Below are 21,147 nucleotides of genomic sequence, written 5' to 3'. Positions count from 1 at the left end.
TGATAATGTTTATAGTCAAGGTCTTATTCAGAAAGAAACAATACACAATACAGACAATAACGATATAGAAACATAGGGTTTACATAATATTTGTAATCAGGGTTTCATTTAGAAGGAACCAATATACTCTAAAAAATAATAGCCATAAGGAAACACAGTATCACTTCATTACCAAGTTGAGGCATAGGCAGAACTTTCTATCTTTTCCCAAGTTTAAGACTAATTATAGGATTTAAGAAGACCAGTAAAGTTTAGGGATGCATAAACAGAGCTGCAAGGAAAATGTAAAATATTTGTTATTTTTTAACAGTTATATGGCTCAATCAAAGTATAAGAATGATCAAACGAGAAATTTCTCAATGAAGAGGGCAAATAGTAGAAGAGAAAAAAAAACATCCCTCTCAAATATCACTGCAACTTTTCCCATTAGGTCAACATGTAAATAACCTTAGCTGTTTATGTATACAGGATATGTGATAGGTGTTGGCAAACTGGCTCATAAATGGGAAAAGGAAGAACCGCAAGATTTCAAACCACGTGAACCATACATGAACATCTGACTGTAACAAATTGTGACATTTCAACTCTGACTTTCCGTTCCAGGCACTTTGTTTCACAATGCCAGGTAAATGGAAGAGAGTAGAAAAATCATAGACTAATAGTAGTGAAGAATTGAGGATGGTGTTCCTCACACATCCTAAGGATCTCTACCTAAAATTCAGAAGCAATATGGAAAGGCAGTTGCAGGAATGGAGAACTAATAGCAAATAACTACAAATTAGAATTTGAAACCCTCTGTTTCATTTCAGGAATCCTTGATTTTTTAAGCATTATATGTACGGCAGACAGATTATCAATGTTTTCCAAAGGTCACTACATAATTACTGAACAAAATGAATCAAATAATATATGCACCCTATCCACATCTAAATTCTCCATTTAAATTTAATGACATATAGCAGACTATAAATACCACATAGGCTGTTACTTTTCAAATCATACTTGGTATCAAAAGAAGGTAACATCTACAACTGCAAGTTCTTTAAATCAGAGGAGTGTCTTTCCTGAGAGAAAACAAATTACCAGGGTAGAGAAGAGTATGATTGCAAAAGCACTGAGTAATGAGTACAGAATCAGAAATGTTGAAAAACTGAGTTCTTTCTTCCTGAGATCAGGATCAAGACAGGAATGCCCATTTTTTATTTTGACTGTGTTAGTCACCATAAAATACATCATTAGTTTTTGATGTAGTGTTCCAAGATTCATTGTTTACATACAACACCCAGTGCTCCATGCAATGCGTGCCCTCCTTAATATCCACCACCAGACTCTCCTCCCCTCTAAAACCTTCATCTTGTTTCATGGAGTCCACAGTCTCTCATGGTTCATCTCCCCCTCTGATTTCCCCTTCACTTTTCCTTTCCTTCTCCTAATGTCCTCCATGTTATTCCTTATGTTCCACAAGTAAGTGAAACCATATGATAATTGACTTTCTCTGCTTGATTTACCTCACTTAGCATAATTTCCTCCAGTTCCACCCATGTTGATGCAAAAGTTGGGTGTTCATCTTTTCTGATGGCTGAGTAATATTCCATTATGTATATGGACCACATCTTCTTTATCCATTCATCTGTTGAAGGGCATCTCAGCACTTTCCACATTTTGGCTATTGTGGACACTGCTGCTATTAACTCTGGGGTACATATAGCCCTTCTTTTCACTACATCTGTATCTTTGGAGTAAATACCCAGTAGTGCAATTGCTGGATCATAGGGTGACTCTATTTTTAATTTTTTGAGGAACCTCCACACTGTTTTCCAAAGTGGCTGCACCAACTTGCATTCCTGCCAACAGTGTAAGAGGGTTCCCCTTTCTCCACATCCTCTCCACATTTGTTGTTTCCTGCCTTGTTGATCTTTGTCCTTCTAACTGGTGTAAGGTGGTATCTCAATGTGGTTTTGATTTGAACTTCCCTGATGGCTAATGATGATGAACATTTTTTCTGGTGTCTGCTAGCCATTTGTATGTCTTTATTGGAGAACTGTCCATTTCTTGACTTGATTATCTGTTTTTTGGGTGTTGATATTGAGAAGTTCTTTATAGATCTTGGATATCAGTCCATGCTTTATAGTGCCATTTGCAAATATCTTCTCCCATTCTGTGGGTTGCCTCTTTGTTTTGCTATTTCCTTTGCTGTGCAGAAGCTTTTTATCTTGATGAAGTCCCAAAAGTTCATTTTCCCTTTTGTTTCCCTTGCCTTGGAGATGGGTCTTGAGAGAAGCTGCCATGGCCAATGTCGAAGAGGTTACTGCCTATGCTCTCCTCTAGGATTTTGATAGATTCCTGTCTCACGTTGAGGTCTTTCATCCATTTTGAATTTATCTTTGTGTATGGTGTAAGAGAATGGTTGAGTTTCATTCTTCTACACATAGCTGTCCAATTTTCCCAGCACCATTTATTGAAGAGACTGTCTTTTTTCCACCAGATATTTTTTCCTGCTTTGTCAAAGATTATTTGACCACAGAGTTGAGGGTCCATATCTGGGCTTTCTACTCTGTTTCCATTGGTCTATGTGTCTGTTTTTGTGCCAGTATCATGCTGTCTTGGTGATCACAGCTTTGTAATAAAAGCTTGAAATCAGGCAACGTGATGCCCCCAGCTCTGTTTTTCTTTTTCAACATTTCCTTGGCGATTTGGGGTCTTTTCTGGTTCCATACAAATTTTAGGATTTTTTATTCTAGCACTTTGGAAAATGCCAATAATATTTTGATCAGGATGGCACTGGAAGTATAGATTGCTCTGGGTAGCATAGACATTTTAATAATGTTTATTCTTCTAATCCATGAGCATGGAATGTCTTCCCATCTTTCTATGTCTTCTTCAATTTCTTTCATGAGTGTTCTGTAGTTCCTCAAGTACAGATCCTTTACCTCTTTGGTTAGGTTTATTCCAAGGTATCTTATGGTTTTTGGTGTTATAGTAAGTGGAATCGATTCTCTAATTTCCCTTTCTACAGTTTCATTATTAGTGTATAAGAAAGCAACTGATTTCTGTGCATTCATTTTGTATCTTGCCACATTACTGAATTGCTGTATGAGTTCTAGTAAATTGGGGGTGGAGTCTCTTGGGTTTTCCACATAAAGTACCATGTCATCTGCGAAGAGAGAGAGTTTGGCTTCTTCTCTGACAATTTGAATAACTTTTATTTCTTTTTGTTGTCTGATTGTTGTTGCTAGGACTTCTAGTACTATGTTGAATAATAGTGGCAAGAGTGGGAATGCCCACTTTCTCCATTAACTGTACTAAGAGAAAACATGTGGATAGAGTATATAAAATGCAGCATTTGATTGCTTTTGCCCATTAATTTATGAATACCCACTTTAACCATTAAGTGAATTGAAAGAAGTAAATGTGGATATGGTAAATAAAATGTAGTATTTGACTGGCCTGGTTCATAAGTTTATTACAGAGTAAGCTCTAGATACACTGATAATCTGCCTGCCCTACACATCAAATGCTTAAGTCAGTACTCAGTGCAATGGGGGGAGGAACGGCAGAGACTGGAAGAAAGTAAAATTGTCTTTAATTGCATTTTATGTGACTGTTAACATGGAAAATCCCAGAGAAACTACAAAATAACACTACTACTGTTAACAAATTTAACAAGGTAAGCGAACACAAAGAAGAGTATAAAATTCAACTATATTCATTAATGCAGGTACATATAGATCAAGAACAATCAGGAAATATGGGAAACAATCAGTTCAGTGGTACCAAAAACATAAATTCCTAAAAATAAAGCTAACAGATAAGATTCAAGAATGTTACATCAAAAACCACTTTGTTGGAAAAAAAATAAAGATGTGAATAAACAGAAAGAAATACCACTTTCAGGGATAAGAAAACTCACTATTTTTAAGACAATGTTCTTCCCCAAATTTATTTATAAATTCAACACAATCCCAATCAGATCATAGGAGGCTATTCTGTAGATATTGGAAAGTTAATTCTAAAATTCACACAGAAATACAGAAGACTAGAATAACCAAAGCAATTTCGTAGCCAACCAAAGTGAAGTACCCTAAATAATTTTTAAATATTTTTAATAATTTTTAAAATTACCATAAAGTTATAGTAATCAAAACAGTTTGGTATTGAGAAAAAATATATATACAACAAAGGAACTGAACAGACAGTCTAAAAACAGACAAACACATATAAAATCAGTTGATTTCCAACAAAAGTGTAAGGCTATTCAACAGAAGGAAAGTCTCCAATAATAATGCTGATTGAATATCTGTACAGAAAAAAATAAAAACCAACTCACATCATACATAAAGAGTAACTCAAAATAGATCACAGATCTGGATATAATACCTAAAACTACAAAAATCTGGAAGAAAACAGGAGAAAACTTTTGCAACCTTAAACAGGCAAAAGTTTCTTAGTTATAACAATAACAATAACAAAACACCCATGAAACATAAAAGAAAAAAATTGGTAAGTTGTGTCTCATTAAAATTAAAAAAAATTTGCTCTCCAAAAAATAACATTAAGAAAGTGAACAAGAAGCCACAAACTGGAATAAATATTTGAAAAAGACATATTAGAAAAAAAGATTTGTATACAAATTACGGGAAAAACTCTTGGAACTGAACAATAATAACAACCCAATTTAAAAGTAGGCAAAACAAACAAAGTCCAGACTAAGACAGGTGAATTCTACCAAACATTTAATACTCCTTCTTCTCAAACTATTCTTAAAAATTGAAGAGGAAGAAAAACTTCCAAATTCATTCTATGGGGGCCAGTATTACTGTGATACTAAAATCAGATGAAGATACAACAAAACAAAACAAAAACCAAAACAAGCAAAACAACTACAGGCTAATACCTCTGATGAACATAAAAATACTCAAAAAAATATTATCAAACCAAATCCAACAATACATTATTCCTGAATCAGTCAACATGATGCTTCATAAGAGAAAGGATTAAAAACCCTATGATCATTTCAACAGAGGCAGAAAAAGCATGTAACAAAGTATAACATCTATTCATGTAAAACCCTCAACAAAGTAGCTTTAGAGAAATTACACCTCAACATAATAAACTTATAATGGAGAAAAACTAAGAGCATTTCCCTAAGGTCAGGAACAAGGTAAGGATGTCCATTCCTAGCACTTTTATTCAACATAGTACCAGAAATCTAGCCACAGCAATTAGATGACAAAAAGGAATAAAAGGCATCCAAACTGGCAAGGAATGAGTAAAACTTCCACATTTGCAGATGACATGATACTATATATAGAAAACCCTAAAGACTCCACCAGAAAACTACTAGAACTGATTACTAGAACTGATAAATGAATTCTGTAAAGTCAGAGGACATAAAATCAATGTACAGAAACCCATTGCACTTCTATACGTTAATAATGAGGCAGCAGAAAGAGAAATTAAGAAAACAATCTCATTTACAATTGCACCAAAAAGAATAAAATAACTGGGACTAAACTTAACGTAGGAGGAGAAAAACCTGCACCCTGAAAACTATACAACACTGACAGAAGTAACTCAAGACAACACAAACAAGATATTCCTTGCTCATGTACTGGAAGAACAAGTATTGTTAAAATGTCCATACTATCCAAATCAATCTACAGATTTAATGCAATCCTATCAAAATATCAACAGCATTTTTCACAGAACTAGAACAATCCTAAGTTTTTTATGAAACCACAAAAGATCTCGAATAACCAACAGAATCTTGAAAAAGAAAAACAAAGCTGGAGGTATCACAATTCCAGATTTCAAGTTATACTACAAAACTATAGCAATCAAAACAGTATGGTCCTGGCACAAAACCAGAGACACAGATCAATGGAACGGAACAGAAAGCCCAGAAATAAACCCAAATTATATGGTCAATTAATTTTCAACAATGGAGGCCAGAAGAAGCAATGGGAAAAAGAGTCTCTTCAACAAATGATGTTGGGAAAACTGGACAGCTATGTGCGAAAGAATGAAACTGGACCATTTTCTTACACCATAGACAAAAATAAACTCAAAATGGATTAAGTACCTAAATATGAGACCTAAAACCATAAAAATCCTAGAAGAGAGCACAGCCAGTAATGTATCTGAGATTGGACACAGCAACACGTTTCTAGATACGTGTCCTGAGGCAAGGGGAAAAAAAAGCAAAAACAAACTGTCAGGAATACATCAAAATAAAAAGCTTCTGTGCAGCAAAGGAAACAATCAGCAAAACTAAAATACAACCTATTGAATGGGAAAAGATACTGCAAATGACATATCCTATAAAGGATTAGTAGCCAAAATATATAAAGAATTTATACAATTCAACACCCAAAAAACAAATAATCCAAATAAAAAATGGGCAGAAGACCTGAACAGACATTTCTCCAAAGAAGACATCCACATGGCCAACAGACACAGGAGAGACGCTCAACATCATTCATCAACAAGGAAATGCAAATCAAAATTATAATGAGTTATCACCTCATACCTGTCAGAATGGCTAAAATCAGAAACATAAGAAACAAGCGTTGTCAAGAATTGGGAGGGAAAGGAACCCTCCTCATTCACTGTAGGTGGGAACGCAAACTGGTGCAACAACTGCAGAAAACAGTATGGAGGTTCCCCCCAAAATTAAAAATAGAACACGGTGCTGGGTGGCTAAGTCAGTTAAGCATCTGACTCTTGCTCTTAGCTCAGGTCCTGATCTCAGAGTCATGAGATCAAGCCCCAAGTCAGGCTCTGTGCTGGGCATGGAGCCTGCTTAAGATTCTCTCTCTCTTCTACTGCCCCTCCCCCACCTCTCACTCTTTTAAAAAAAAAAAAAAAATAGAACTACCCTATGATCCAGTAATCACATTACTGGGTATTTACCTAAAAAATACAAAGACAATAATTCAAAAGGATATATGTACCTTCATATTTCTGGCAGCATTATTTACAATAGACAAATGATGGAAACAACCCAAGTGTCCATCAATATATGGATGGATAAAGAAGATCTCTGTGTGTGTGTGTGTGTGTGTGTGTGTATGTGTATTTATATACATATATGTGTGTGTATATATATGTATATGTGTGTGTATATATACACACATATATATGTATATGTGTGTATATATACATATGTATATATATGTATATGTATACACACACACACACACACACACATATATACACACACACATATATATACACACACACACACACATATGTATTAGAATTAGACCAAAAACATACTCTTAAATATAGAGAACAAACAGATGGTTACCAGAGGAGAGATGGGCAGGGGGGATGGGTGAAATGAGTGAAGGGGATTAAGAGTACACCTATCTTAAGGAGCACTGAGTAATGTATAGGATTACTGAACCACTATACTGTAAACCTGAAACCATATAACACTGTATGTTAACGATAATGAAATTTAAAAATTAATAAAATTTAATAGATTTCAAAAGAAAGCAGGCAGAAGATTTAAAAGAAATATACCAATGACCACTGAAAACTGACATGAAAAAACATTTGGAGGTGAAAGACATATTATTTTGGTTGTGATGACAGTTTCATGGATGTGTCCTAAAACACACCAAAATATAAACTTTAAACATGTAAAGTTTATTGTAGTTCAGTTATATCTTAATAAGGCTAAAAGGTTATCTCTTAATAAGGTTATGTCTTAATAAGGATAAAAGGAGACTTTTAAATGTTAAAATGGTAACTGGTATGATTTATTCTCTTTTTCTAAAATGTTTACATGTTATGGATAGTACTCATTCTATGGAAAACAATGGATCATGTTAGTAGAAAAAATATGAGAAATACATACACTGCTAGAGAAGGGATTATTTTATGACATTACAGTCAAACCTCATTATTTATTCTAAGAAAGATCAGCAAATACACATGAATACAAAAATAACTTAAACATCACAAGTATTTGAGTGTAACTATAACTGCTATTAAGGAATTCATAAGACTGTAAGCCAAAAAAAAAAATAGCTCTAAATATTGAAATTTCAAGCAGTCATATACTCTGGAAATAATTAGATTTCTAATCTTACCACTCCAGGCAATTGAGCAATATTTACACACATGAAGAGGGCAAAAAGAAACTTAAGCTGATCTTCAGCAAGCGTCTAATAACTGCTGTAGATTTAGAGGGCATGCTATTTCACGAAGATTAAAAAACTTCTAACATCAATGACCTTTATTAAATCAGCAGAACGAGCCTACAGTTTCCTACTATCTTTTCATTCATTCACTTAATGAAAATTTATTAACTGCTCAAACATAACAGATTTTGTGTTTGACAGAAGAGATGCCAAAAGGCAGTAGATTTTGTGGTTAAAACAAGTGATACCAGAGCTGGAATGCCTCTGTTTATATTTTAACTCAGTCATCTATCTATTCTATGTATTTCAGAGGGCAAGTTACTTGACCTTCAGCTGTCTAGTAAAAGGTTAACAGCAGGCTTAAGGTGTTCAAACCCTGTATTTTCTAAGGAATGGACGGTCCCTTGACTAGCTTCTGGGAAATAGCTAAAAAGGCCCTGGAATATCTTGCCTGATAAGAGTGTCTTTGTATACTGGAAGCCATGGGCCATGCCAAATAGTTTATTCTAACCCTGTGATTTATGGTGAGTGCATGCTTTGATCCACCTGAGTCCTGCAGCAAGCTTTATCAGTCTGATCTCTGTGAGGGCTGGAAACTGAGTAGTTGTCACTCTATGCCTAGGTGACTGACAGCCCCAACCCCTAAAAGAAAAAAAAAAAAATAGACAAAACTCTAGACTCCAAGGCTCAGGGGAGCCTTCCTGGTTGGTTAAGACTTTACACTTCTCACACATTGTCTTTAGGTAATAAAGCACTTTCCATATGACTGTATTGAAGATGACAAGAGGGGCTAGTGCTTTGTGTCTCCTGGACTTCTGCCCTTCGTGCTTCTTCTCTTTGCTGATTTTAATCTGTATCTTTTCACTATAATAAACTGAAAGCATGAATGTAACAGCTTTTCTGAGTTCTGGGAGTTCTTCCAGGAAATCATCAAACCTAAGGGTTCTTAAGGATCCTCAACACAGTAACATTGTTTCCGCATCCAAAAAAATGTATTTATTATTAGTACTTACTTAAGAATAGATGGGGGGGATCAAAAGAATTAATGTATGTTAGATGCTTACAATAATGCACAGCATATAATATTTGTTGTTTCTCATGCTGTCAAAAATAAGTGGTCCTAATAATTGAATAGCTTGGTCTAGTGAGAGAGCACATTAAATAATTAAACTGCAAGTGCTAAAAAAGAATGCATAAAACGTAAGAGGAGCAGAGAGCATCAGTTCCATCTTTCCTATCCCCAACTCTGTTGTCTTCATTTAGGTCCTCATCATTTCTCATTTCCTAAGTGAAATGCTGGGAGTATCCTCATAACAATGTAATCTTTACAGGACTCCCCGACACCGTATCATCTACCAGCAGTAACAGCACTACCACCACCACCACCACTAGTGCCTGATCCAATATTCCATTAACCTGATTCCACACTCTGAGAATCCATTCCAATATATGTTCCCCTGATTTCTGTAGAACCAAAATTGACAAAAACTATCAAATTATTTTAGTGCATCATACTTATTCCTGGTTTTAATTTTATACCTCATCCCCTGGGGCCTCTGTGGACTCAAGTCTGATTATAGGTCTGAAAGCAATGAAAGGTGGCAAGAATAAGACAAGATGATTGGCAGTCCGTTGTAGGAAACTACTTTAAGAGATATTACAGGGTCTTTAGGCCAAGGGAGACAGACCTCCTAGGAAGGAGTAGAGGGCTACTTCTACTGACAAAGGAGGTTCAACATAATTTAGAGAGGCAAGGTTCCTAGCTTCATCAGACTCTGCCCAAAGGTACCCACACATATAAGGACACAGCCCTTTCCTCAAGGTTGCAAACTCAGATTGTGCTGTAATTAAAATACCCACATCATCTGTTTTAAAGAAAGCTTAGAATTATAACTATACAACACGACGGTTTCTTTTAGGGCAGGAGAAGATAAATTTTGGTACCTGGAAGTGGAGTGCAGCCATACTGAAAACTTAAAATGTAAGAGGGTCTTTGGAACCAGCTAGGGGGCTCTATGTAGAGGGTAGAGAAAGCCTAAAACACCCTGAAGAATGTGTTTATAAAAGCCCCTGAACTCTGATAAGTCTATGGGCGAGGACTTGTAAAAAAGCAAATGGAAATTTGAGGAAGGGGGATACTTGTTAAGTAGTGGCAGAAACTTTAGCAACACTGTCCCACAGAGTTATACAGAAAGAAGAAAATATGACTAACGAAGTGGCTGATCTAGCTAAGATTTCCTACCAGAGTGTTGAATGTGCCACCTGGTTCATTTTACTGCTTATAGTAAAACTTGTGAAGTGAGAGAGAAAATAATGAGAGGGCTGTTAAACAAAAAGAAGATAAGACTTACTCTACAAAAGATACTGTCAAGTAAGTGAAAAGCCAAACCACAAACTGAGAGAAAATATTTGCAAAAGACGTATCTAATAAAGGTATCTTACCTAAAATATACAAAGAACTCTTAAAATGCAACAACAAGAAAACTGGGCCAAAGGCCTGAATAGATGCTTCACCATAGATACACAGATGGCAAATAAGCTTATGAAAAGATCCTAAACATCATATGCCATTATGAATTGCAAATTAAAAAAACAATGAGTTACTGCTGCATACCTATTAGAACAAATTCCTAAATGCCTGACAACAAGAAATGCTGGCAAGCATCTAGAGCAATAGGAACTCTCATTCATTGCTGGTGAGAATGCAAAATGGTACAGCCATGATGGAAGCTAAATAAGGCAGTTTGTTAAAAAATTAAACATACTCTCACCATACAATACAGGAATCATACTCCTTGGTATTTACCCAAATGAGTTGAAAACTTCTGTCCATACAAACATCCGCACACAGATGTTTATAGCAGCTTTATTCATTACTGACAAATTTAGAAACAACCAAGATGTCCTTCAGTAGCTTAATGAATAAATCAACTGTGGTACAACCATACAATGGACTATTAAGCACTTAAAGAAAAAGAACTATCTAACCATGAAAAAATAGGGGAGAACTTTAAATACCCATTACTAAGTGAAAAAAAGCCAATCTGAAAAGAATATCTACATACTATACAATTCCAACTATAAGACATTTTGGAAAAGGCAAAACTATAGACACAATCAAAAGTTTAGTGGTTGGCAGTGGTTGAGGAAAGGAGGGCTAAACAAGGTAGTGAAACTATCTAAGTGCAGTGAAATTATTCTCTATAATAAATACTATGATGGTGGATACATGTCATTACACATTTGCCTGAACCCACAGAATGCATTAACACCATGACTGAACCCTAATGTAGTAAACTATGGATTCTGGATGATAATGATAGGTCAACATAGGTTAATTTGTTGTAACAAATATACCACTCTGATTTGGAAAGCTGATGGGAGAGGCTGTGCAAATGTAGGGGCAGGAGGTATGTGGGACATCTCCTAACTTTCTACTCAATTTTTCTGTGAACCTAGAACTGTTCTAAAAAACAAAATCTATTAAAAGAAAATATGCAGGGTACTACCAGGAAAACATCACTCAAAAATGAGGCTGAGGGTATGACTGAAAACTCCTTCATTAAAACTTCAAAAATATTAAAGCTGGTGCCTCAGGCTATTAGTCATTCAGCTAAAAGGCCCTCGAAAGACATTAGAACGCACTATTGATCCTCTCAAACAATAAAGCTTCTACAAAATAAGGGCATTATCCCTCAGCCTTGTTACTAGGAGCCCAATGCATACAAGGATTTAATATCGAAAAAAAGTGTAACTTTTGCTCAAAGGAATATATCTCAATAGAATTCATACAACATCCACAAGATTTATAAAAGATTAATATATCTTTTTATTTAATATACAAAAGATTTAATATAACTTAAATGAAGAGAGAATTTGGGCCCCAAAAGAAAGCAAGCTGAGAAAACAACTCACCTTAGAAACATCTGCTATCTTTCATGAAAAAAGACAGAGATACAAGAAAAAGCACAGAAGGTAAGGCAAAGAACCATAAAGAACTATTCCCAGGCTTCAGATCCAATCAAGAAACTTCCAATATTTTCCCAACTGGATCTCAGAATTGCTATGAACCAGGGACACCCTGGCATCTTCCATTTTTGCCCTTTTAGAACAAAACTATCTATAGCAGTTCTCCTATGCCTGTTCCCCATTGTATGTTCATTCAGTATTGCAGGTGGGGAGAGGCAGATGGAGCAGAATGGTACTCAAAGAGCTGTGCTTGAAAAACACCCAAGGAACCATATCTAAGCCCAGACCTGATTTAGAAGACGAAATTCTGTGCTCTGAGATGATATAGTAACAGAATGAGACATGTTAGGCCTTGGGAAGCAGTGGGTGTACTCTGCATGTGGGAAGGACATGAACACCTGGGGTCTGGAGGGCAGACAGTGGCAGCCAACTTCCTACATCCTGTTATTCACACTTCCATGTAGTCTCCTCCCGCACAGTGCCAGAGTTGACTTGTATGACCAGTACTAAACAGGAAAAATGATAGCATCACGTCTCAGAAATTATAACATTGTGGCTTACAGCTTGGGTGCCCTCTCACTCTATCAGATCACTTGCTCTTGGGAAGCCATGTTGTGAGCAGCCCTATGGAGAGGCCCAACTGGTACTTAAGTGAAGTTTCCTGCCAACAGCCCTAAGAGTGAGCTTGGAAGTAGATCTTACAGATCCAGACAAACTATAGAGGACTGCAACCCTAGCTGACAGTATAACTACAATCTCATGAGCGATCCTACACCAGAAGCACCCCTAAGCTGACCCTAAATTTCTGACTCTAAGATACTGTGTGAAATAATATTTTTCATTTCAAGCTGCTAAATTTTGGGATCATTTGTTACATAACAGACAACATGTAAACACCACTAAAGCTCCCAGATTCATTCATTCTCATCATCACTGAATTACCTGATTTTCCAATTCAGCAATTAATTTATTTCCTATGTAAGGAAAATCTTCCTCTAGACTTACCAAAACAAGAATGCTTTCTTTTACTGTCTCTGGATTTTAAAAAATAGTGGGAAATTAGCTTACATAGCTCAATATTTTCAGAATTAACGGCTGATCTGGCTGAAAGTCTTTCTTCATTGAGAAAGAAAGAGAGAGAGGAACCTTACATTTTTAATTAGAACAGTTAAAAACACAAACACATATGCTTGTTTGGATAAAACTAATTATGCATGTTTCCTACTGAAGAAAATATTCAGAATAAATAAGCTTGTTTTCAATAGTTTGTTTTCAATGATAAAACTGAAATGTCTAGTTTTTTAGAAGTACTTTTGTATTCCTAATGCAGATAAAATTTCCACCATTATAATCACTCGCACTGTTCCAAAATAACAAAATACTACCTATAAACAATAGTACTCTAATCACAATTACCTGTCAAACACATTAGCACAAACTGATTTATCATATTAGTAACCTAGAAAAAAGTAGGAAAAATTCTAAAAAAAAAACAGTGTACAAATAAAAAATGCTTTCATGCTGGCAAAAAAAAAAAAAAAAAAAAAAAGGTGCAAATGGTCTCTAGTAAATCCAGTTTGTATTGGATCCAAACCTAGAGCCATCTGGTTTAAAATTCAGGCCATAATCCAACCTATAGGGAAGACCCTACCACTGCCTTAACAGCAGCTTAAGGGAGGTTACTTCAGCACACTAGGATTTTAAAAATATATTTTACAGCATAAACCGTCACTCTTGAGCGGCAGTCAACACCAAAGGCCATACCCCAATCACTGGAGGTATCAAGAAAATAAAAGTGAAAGGGTGCAATATAGTCATAGAAAGGCAAAGACAAACAATCACCCATTTTAAGACTATATAATGCAGGAATCAAAAATTCAAATGTCTATAGGCACCAGAAAGTTAACAGTCAATACATGCAGTGAGCCCTGTAAGTCATAAGCTTACACTGTATGAATGTAAAGCCTGCAACAAACTGAAAAACACAGCTCATTTCAAGGGAATTGTAATTTGCCCTACTGTTGCTATACACAATGAAGACCCACTGTGACTGGAACTTTCTATTTCTCAGGAAAAACAAAAAACCTGGATATTTACTTAAATTAGCTGAAAACTATTTTACAACATTAAAGATTGTGCAGGTCCGTTTAGGCTGGATATCTCCAATTAGCAAACTCTGCTTGATGCAGTATTATAGAGGGTATAATTATCTATTATTTCTCCCATATAGCTCAATAACTTCCAGGGCAAAAACAGATATGTTAGTAATAAAAATAAGACTCCAGTAATCTCATAAACAATAATTTCCCAGAAAGTTCAATCAGGTCAAAAGTATTTTCCAAAACCAAGCCTAAGATAAATACTCCCAACTACATTAAAGGGTGTTAAACCAAATGGATCGAGATGATTAATTTCCAAAAAACCTGAGTTAGTACTATAACAATTTCCATAATATACACAAAAATGATGATACCCTGAAGAATGGGTAATACTAATCAGGAGAGTATTTAACTATTTTAATTAATCAAACTTTTGACTTTTTAAAAACGCCTTACTTTGAGTTGCAATTTTGGTTACAATTCTAGACTGTCCATATTCTAAACAAGGCACACAAAACCAAGTTATGCCTTATACCTGAAAAGGATATCACTTAACACTCCTTCATTACCTTAGATATTAACTCTGAATTGTTTTTTAAATAGAAGTAGTGTGTTTACCCACATATAGTATCATTCTTGCTGCTTTTTTTTTTTTTTTTAAAGAATTTATTTGTTTATTTGACAGACAGAGATCACAGGTAGGCAGAGAGGCAAGCAGAGAGAGAGGAGGAAGCAGGCTCCCTGCTGAGCAGAGAGCCCGATGCGGGGCTCGATCCCAGGACCCCGGCATCATGACCTGAGCCGAAGGCAGAGGCTTAACCCACTGAGCCACTCAGGCGCCCCTCTTGCTGCTTTCTGATGCCAAAACTCATATGAGGGAAATGTGATTAGCACGGGATGAGAACATTAGCCATATCTTATGACAGTTAATAGTTATACTGTTGGGTATTAGTTGTGACCATTTTTGTAATGAGCTCATAAAGGGCCTTACAAAGGCCCAAATCCAAAATCTTAGTCTTTTTTTTTTTTTAAATATTTTACTTATTTATTTGAGAGACAGATTACAAGTAGGCAGAGAGCCAGGCAGGAGAGAGGGGGGAAGCAGGCTCCCCACTGAGCAGAGAGCCCAATGAGGGGCTCCATCCCAGGACCCTGGGATCATGACCTGAGCTGAAGGCAGAGGCTTAACCCACTGAGCCACCCAGGCGCCCCCAAAATCTTAGCCTTATTAGCATCTCTCCAACCTCCAAAGAAATCAACCCTGAGTACATTATCAATCTAGACTATACTTAAACATCTTGTCTGCTATACAAAATGCTTTGCTTCAATAACGTATCTTCACAGTGATATTTTTCTCTACAGCAAAATCATCTACATTATCTATACTGGAAAAAGGAACAAGTCCCCAAAAAAGGAGACAACAATACAATAACAGAGAAAGCAGCAGAGTACTGCTGTCTCTGCCTTGTCTTAAACTTAGCTGTGAAACCTTGAGCAAGTCAGTCATCTGCCGTCTCATCTGTACCAAATTAATCAATTTTAATTTGCCAAAGAGTGATGAGCAAAACTGTGGTACAATTTTTCATTCATTACTTTAAATTAAAGTAATCAGTTTAAATGAGCTTTATAACTGAAATAGTTAGCTAAATGTAGTACCCAAGAGTATTTTCCAGACAACGATAGTGTACAAAACCATTCAACAGTTTAAAAAAAAAAAAGGAAAAAAAGAAAGTGTTACCTTGAACTACTAGGCCATTAGCTATTCTGGACAAAAAAATTCCTTTCCTTCTCATAAAAATAATCCAAAAAACCCCCCACTCTTTTTTAACAATGCTGAACATTGTTAAATTATACAATTACCCATTAAATTACTCAATTAAACCTCATTATTCTATGGATGGAAATAATGTGATACACTGTCTGAAAATTTTAGTTTATTCCTGTAGGACTATATATACCGCACACCTTCCAAACATGGACTACTGAGCCAGATGAACTGACAGACACACTGGTACACAGTAGGTCTTACTGAACTACTCAAGGCCAAATGGCTGATTTCAGAACCATATGCTGAGATGTAGCTGGTGATCTGCTCTCTCCCGCCCCATCCCATTCCAATCTGTGGAGCTATATTAGTTTCTGTCACCTTGTTGCTGAATCTTATCTCCTCTGCTGCCAGTTCTGCCACTTATTGTCCATCACCGTTACTGATGTCCTTTGCCACTCCCCATTGTTATATTGCTATCCAGTACTTCTTTCTTCTGTTTCACCATTTTTAAGGGGAGAAGGGAGAACAGAAAGAGAGAATCTTAGCAGGCTGCATGCCCAGCACACAGCCAGATGCAGAGTTCTACCTCACAACCCCGAGATCATGACCTGAGCCAAAATCAAGAGTCAGATGCTTAACTGACTGGGCCACCCAGGTGCCCCTGTTTCACCATTTTTGTCTCTTCTGTTTGTTTCCAGGCCTCCAGCGCTCAGAAAAAAGAGATCAACTTCACAGACAGTCAGCCAATCAGTATACTTCCTGCCTTCTAATTAAAAGAAAAAAAAAATCAAAGCAGGTATGAATGATCCTTGGTTTTTCTGAACTGTTTTTTATCACAATCTGATACTCAAAGGTTCATTCATTGTTATAAAAGATGCTTTATGGTCCTTTTTATTTCTAAGTTTGGAGTTATTGCAGATACTTGTCTACAGATAATTGAAATTTTTACAATTATAGTATTTTAGGGTTAAGATAATCCACAGAGAAATAGCAGCTGTCTTCTTAACCCTTAGAAGACTCACCAAAAAAAAAAAAAAAAATCCAAAAGTTTCTATTAAAATCAGATCTTAAAATAAATGAATAGCACTCTGAAGAAGATATACATATGGCCCCAAAGCATATGAAAAGATGTTTAACACCTCCAATCATTAGGAAACTGCAAATAAAAACTGCATGAGATACTACTTCACACCTATTAGGATGACTATTATCAAAAAGAGAGAGAGAGAGAGGGAGAATGTGTTTGGCAAAGATGTGAAAAAGTATCGGTAAAGACGTAGAAAAATTGCAACCTCTGCTCATTGTTAGTAGGAACATAAAATAGTACAACCAGTGTGGATAACAGTAAGGTGATTCCTAAAAAATTAAATACAGAATTGACATTTGATCCAATTCTGGATATATAGGCAAGAGACATGAAAGCAGAAACTCAAACAGATATTTGCACACTTCTGTTCAGAGCAACCTTTATTCATAACAGGCAAAATGTGAAAGCAACACAATCATCCACAGTCAAAATGATTTAAAAAAAAATGTGGTATACACATACAATGGAGTATCGGTCAACCTTAAAAAGAAAACAAGATACAACATGCATGAACCTTGAAAGCATAATGCTAAGTGAAATAAGCCAGTCACCAAAGGACAAATATTGTATGATTCCATTCATACGAGTCAACCTTGAGTAGAGACAGGATATTCAGAGACAGAAAGTAAACTGGTGGTTGTGAGAGGCTAAAGGGAAGGGAGAACAGAGAGTTAATGTTTAAAGTGTATGGATTTTCAGTTGAGGAAGATGAAAAGTTCTGGAGAGGGATGACGGTGATGATTGCCTAATAGTGTGAGTGTACTTAGTACCACTCATATATACAGTTTAAAATGGTAAATTTTATGTTATGTGTATTTTACCAGAATAAAAAAGATGAATGAAAAGTAAAGTTTACAATAGGTCAGGAAAGTACTTGATATTTACTTATCCATGGCTACTGTGTGAACCTTATCTGACTAAAACAGATAGCACAAGTAATTTATTAACTAAAAGTAAATGGTGTTTAACTGCATTAGTGTCAACGGAGTGGAAACATCTCTAAATATTTAAGGACTTCAGATTCTCCTCATAGAGATCTATCTGGGAAAGATAAAACAACAACAACAACAACAGTCTGTCAATAAGTAAGATCTCTCATGCACACACCAAACCACTGAATAAACACTCATTTTCGAGATTCTTAAACCCTAACGCCTCCATCATTGCTATTCTCGGATATACCAAACATACCCTTGCCTCACCACGTTTTGCTACACTAAAACACCCATCCCCACAACCTGCAGAGAGCTCACTCTCTCATTTCATTTAGATGTCTACTATATGTTCCTTTATCAGAGAGGCTAAGCTTGAAAATCCTGTGTAAAATAGTATTCTCTGTAATTCTCACTCCCCATAAAGAGCTTTATTTTCTTCACAGTTTTTATCACTACCTGATATATACATTTACTTGCTAATCTTTTTCTCCATCTACCGCGAGTAAATTCCAGGAGCACAAGGACTTTGTCTATTTTGTTCCCTACTGTACCCCCATCACCTACAACACCACTTGGCACAAGTGTTGTTGAGGTGTTGAGGGTGGCCAATAAATACTTGTTAAATGAATAAACAGATGGATGCTCACAGCATAAAATTATATTTTCCTCTTGGTCTTGGTACACTTCTACCATCTCCACCCTTCCAACAGCCACCAGCCACTGCCTCAAAGCCATCCAGAGTAGGAATGATTAAAGTGGAACACCTAGTTTTAAAAGTCAGATAGAAGCCTGGTACCAGCACTGACAATAATACCTTAATTAGACACTTCAAACAGTGCTTCCTCTCACAGTTTCTAAATATCCTAAGTGAATACACTATAACCTCACGATACGCAATAAAGTACAAGGATACAGAATTTATCTCTAACACTGCTTTAAAACAAAAAGATACCATGTATTGCGTAATAAACATTGCACTGCATCTGTTTTAATAAACATTAGGAGGCACTTGCTAGTCTGAAAACCACAGAATTTTTCCCTCTACAACTTCTCAGAGGTAGGGAAATACACAAATTCAAGAACACTAGTTGTTAATAAATATAGACAAAAATTAAGTAACCAATTCTTGGCCCAAGAGATACACACTCTGCAGCATGAGAAGAATGTTAAAACTCTGGATATGAAAGAGTAAAACATGCTTCCAATACACCCCTAAATTTATTTTAAAGTCAAAAGTTTAAAAACCCAAATGTCCCACCAGCCCCCATACATACATTTTACAAGTTTTGAGAGATTTTTTGTAACTGCACTTTAATTTTCTGCCTGCAGTTAATGACATCTGGTAAAGCTTCCACCGTTGATTATAATTTTTGTAGAAAAAAATGTTTAATCAGACAATAAATACCGTCCCTCCTGAGAAAGCATACAGGGGCCCATTACTCTATGGTCTCTAGGGCTCACCGAGCCCCACATGTTCATTTGTAAGGACAGTCAACCAGGGAACGCACGTGTCCTGCCCCGCCTCATAAATAAAAACGGCTGAGGGAACCTGCCCTTCGGCGGTGTCCCAGAATTGGGGACACCTGTGCGCAGGGCACGCAGTGTGAGATGTGGGCAGCCTGCGGCCCCGGGGCTAACGATCCCAGCCCGAGACCGACCAGGCCATCCCCTTCCTCTGATTTCCGCCCGGGCCTGCCCCCGGAGCTCATATCCCCGCAAACGCAGGTCCTACCTGAGCTCTGCCCCCAGCTACAGGGCTGCGGGGGGAGTCGGGAGGAGGCGTGGCCTTCCAGCTCGCCAGACGAACTCCCTCGTGCGGTTGTTATGACTTTCCCTCTCGGGATCCGCGCCCCGACCAAGTTCGAGCCGCACTTCCGGGGTCCGCGGGCAACTGAAACGTCATTGCGCACGCGACGGCGTCTGCGACAATCCGGAAATGGGCGGAGCGTGGTCGCTAAATTGGTTCCTGTGAAGCTAGGTGGGCTGGGAGAGTGAGGCTTGTGGGAGGTAAGAGTTGTTCTATTCTTTCTCCGCGGGCCTTGGTCGCCTTTTCCTTTACCCTTTTTTATAAAGCGGGAGACTCCACTCCCTGAGTAGCCTTGAGGACGGGGCCACCTTGAAGCCTCGTTCTCCAAGAAAATTAAAAAGCAGTTGCGAGACTGTCCATGCAGCCAATTGCCTACTCTCCCCTTGTGTTTTATTCATACTTTACCCACTCCATTCAGCTCCAGAAAAGAGAGAAGGTCGAAACTTCTAGATTTCGAAGGTTAAATTTACTTCAAAATACGACTTATAAAGTAGGAAATTAAGGTTAAGTTCCCTCACCTGCTTTTTTCCTATTTCCTGAGTTACTAGTGGGATGAATGAGAAACATTTATGGAAACCTGTAGTCACATGACTAAGAGGACTTTGGTTCTAAACGCAGCCTTTGTGGGGAAATTCTTGGTAGCAAAAATTGCTCATGAAAATCATTTAAATGGCCCACAAAGTACAGAATACATAATGTTAAAAATAAAGTCTAGATCTTTAATTCTTATCCACACTTGAATGTGAGACCTCTTAGGTAGTTGAAATGTTAGAAAGTTTGTCGATATCCGGGCATTTAAACAATCAGAAATCCAAGAGGATTAACCATTCAGCATCATTTGACACAGTTAATTACATCTTTTTACTTGAAACTTGATACACATTTTTCGTTTGACTATTGTGAAATCATGGTGCTCTTTTGATTTTCCTTTGCTTGATTCTTCCTGATTTCTTTCTTTCTTTTTTAAGATTTTATATATCTGTTTGACGCAGAGAGAGAGCACAGGCAGAAGGAGAGGGAGAAGCAGGCTCCCCACAGAGCAGAGAACCCAACACTGGGCTGGATCCCAAGACCCCGGGATCATGACCTGGGCTGAAGAGCAGTAGCTTAGTGGACTGAGCCACCCAGGTGCCCCTCTTCCTGATTTCTAAACGTGATTATGCTCCAAACCTATTCCCTTCTTTATCTCTCCTCATTCCCCAGGTGATCTCATTTGTTTCCTTCACCGTCTTACATAAGTTCACTATGCTGATGGCTTCCAAATACCCACATCCAGCCCTGACTTCTATGATTATTATACTCACATATCCAACTTCTTATTCCACATATTAC

At 36.9% G+C, this 21,147-nt stretch overlaps 1 protein-coding gene across 1 annotated transcript in view; it reads right to left on the bottom strand.

Annotated features, from left to right (window-relative positions):
• Positions 1 to 19,891, bottom strand: part of ARB2A (ARB2 cotranscriptional regulator A) — a 427,333-nt gene extending 407,442 nt beyond the window's left edge. Inside the window, exon 1 of the mRNA XM_080803670.1 lies at positions 19,741 to 19,891. The gene's annotated coding sequence lies outside the window, so the exon portion shown is untranslated. The remainder of the gene's footprint in view (positions 1 to 19,740) is intronic.
• Positions 19,892 to 21,147: the final 1,256 nt, after the last annotated feature.

Source organism: Martes martes (genome assembly GCF_963455335.1).
Source record: "Martes martes genome assembly, chromosome: 5".
NCBI classification, from domain to species: domain Eukaryota; kingdom Metazoa; phylum Chordata; class Mammalia; order Carnivora; family Mustelidae; genus Martes; species Martes martes.
Note: the sequence above shows the minus strand (reverse complement) of the source record. Positions and strands in the feature narration are given on the sequence as shown.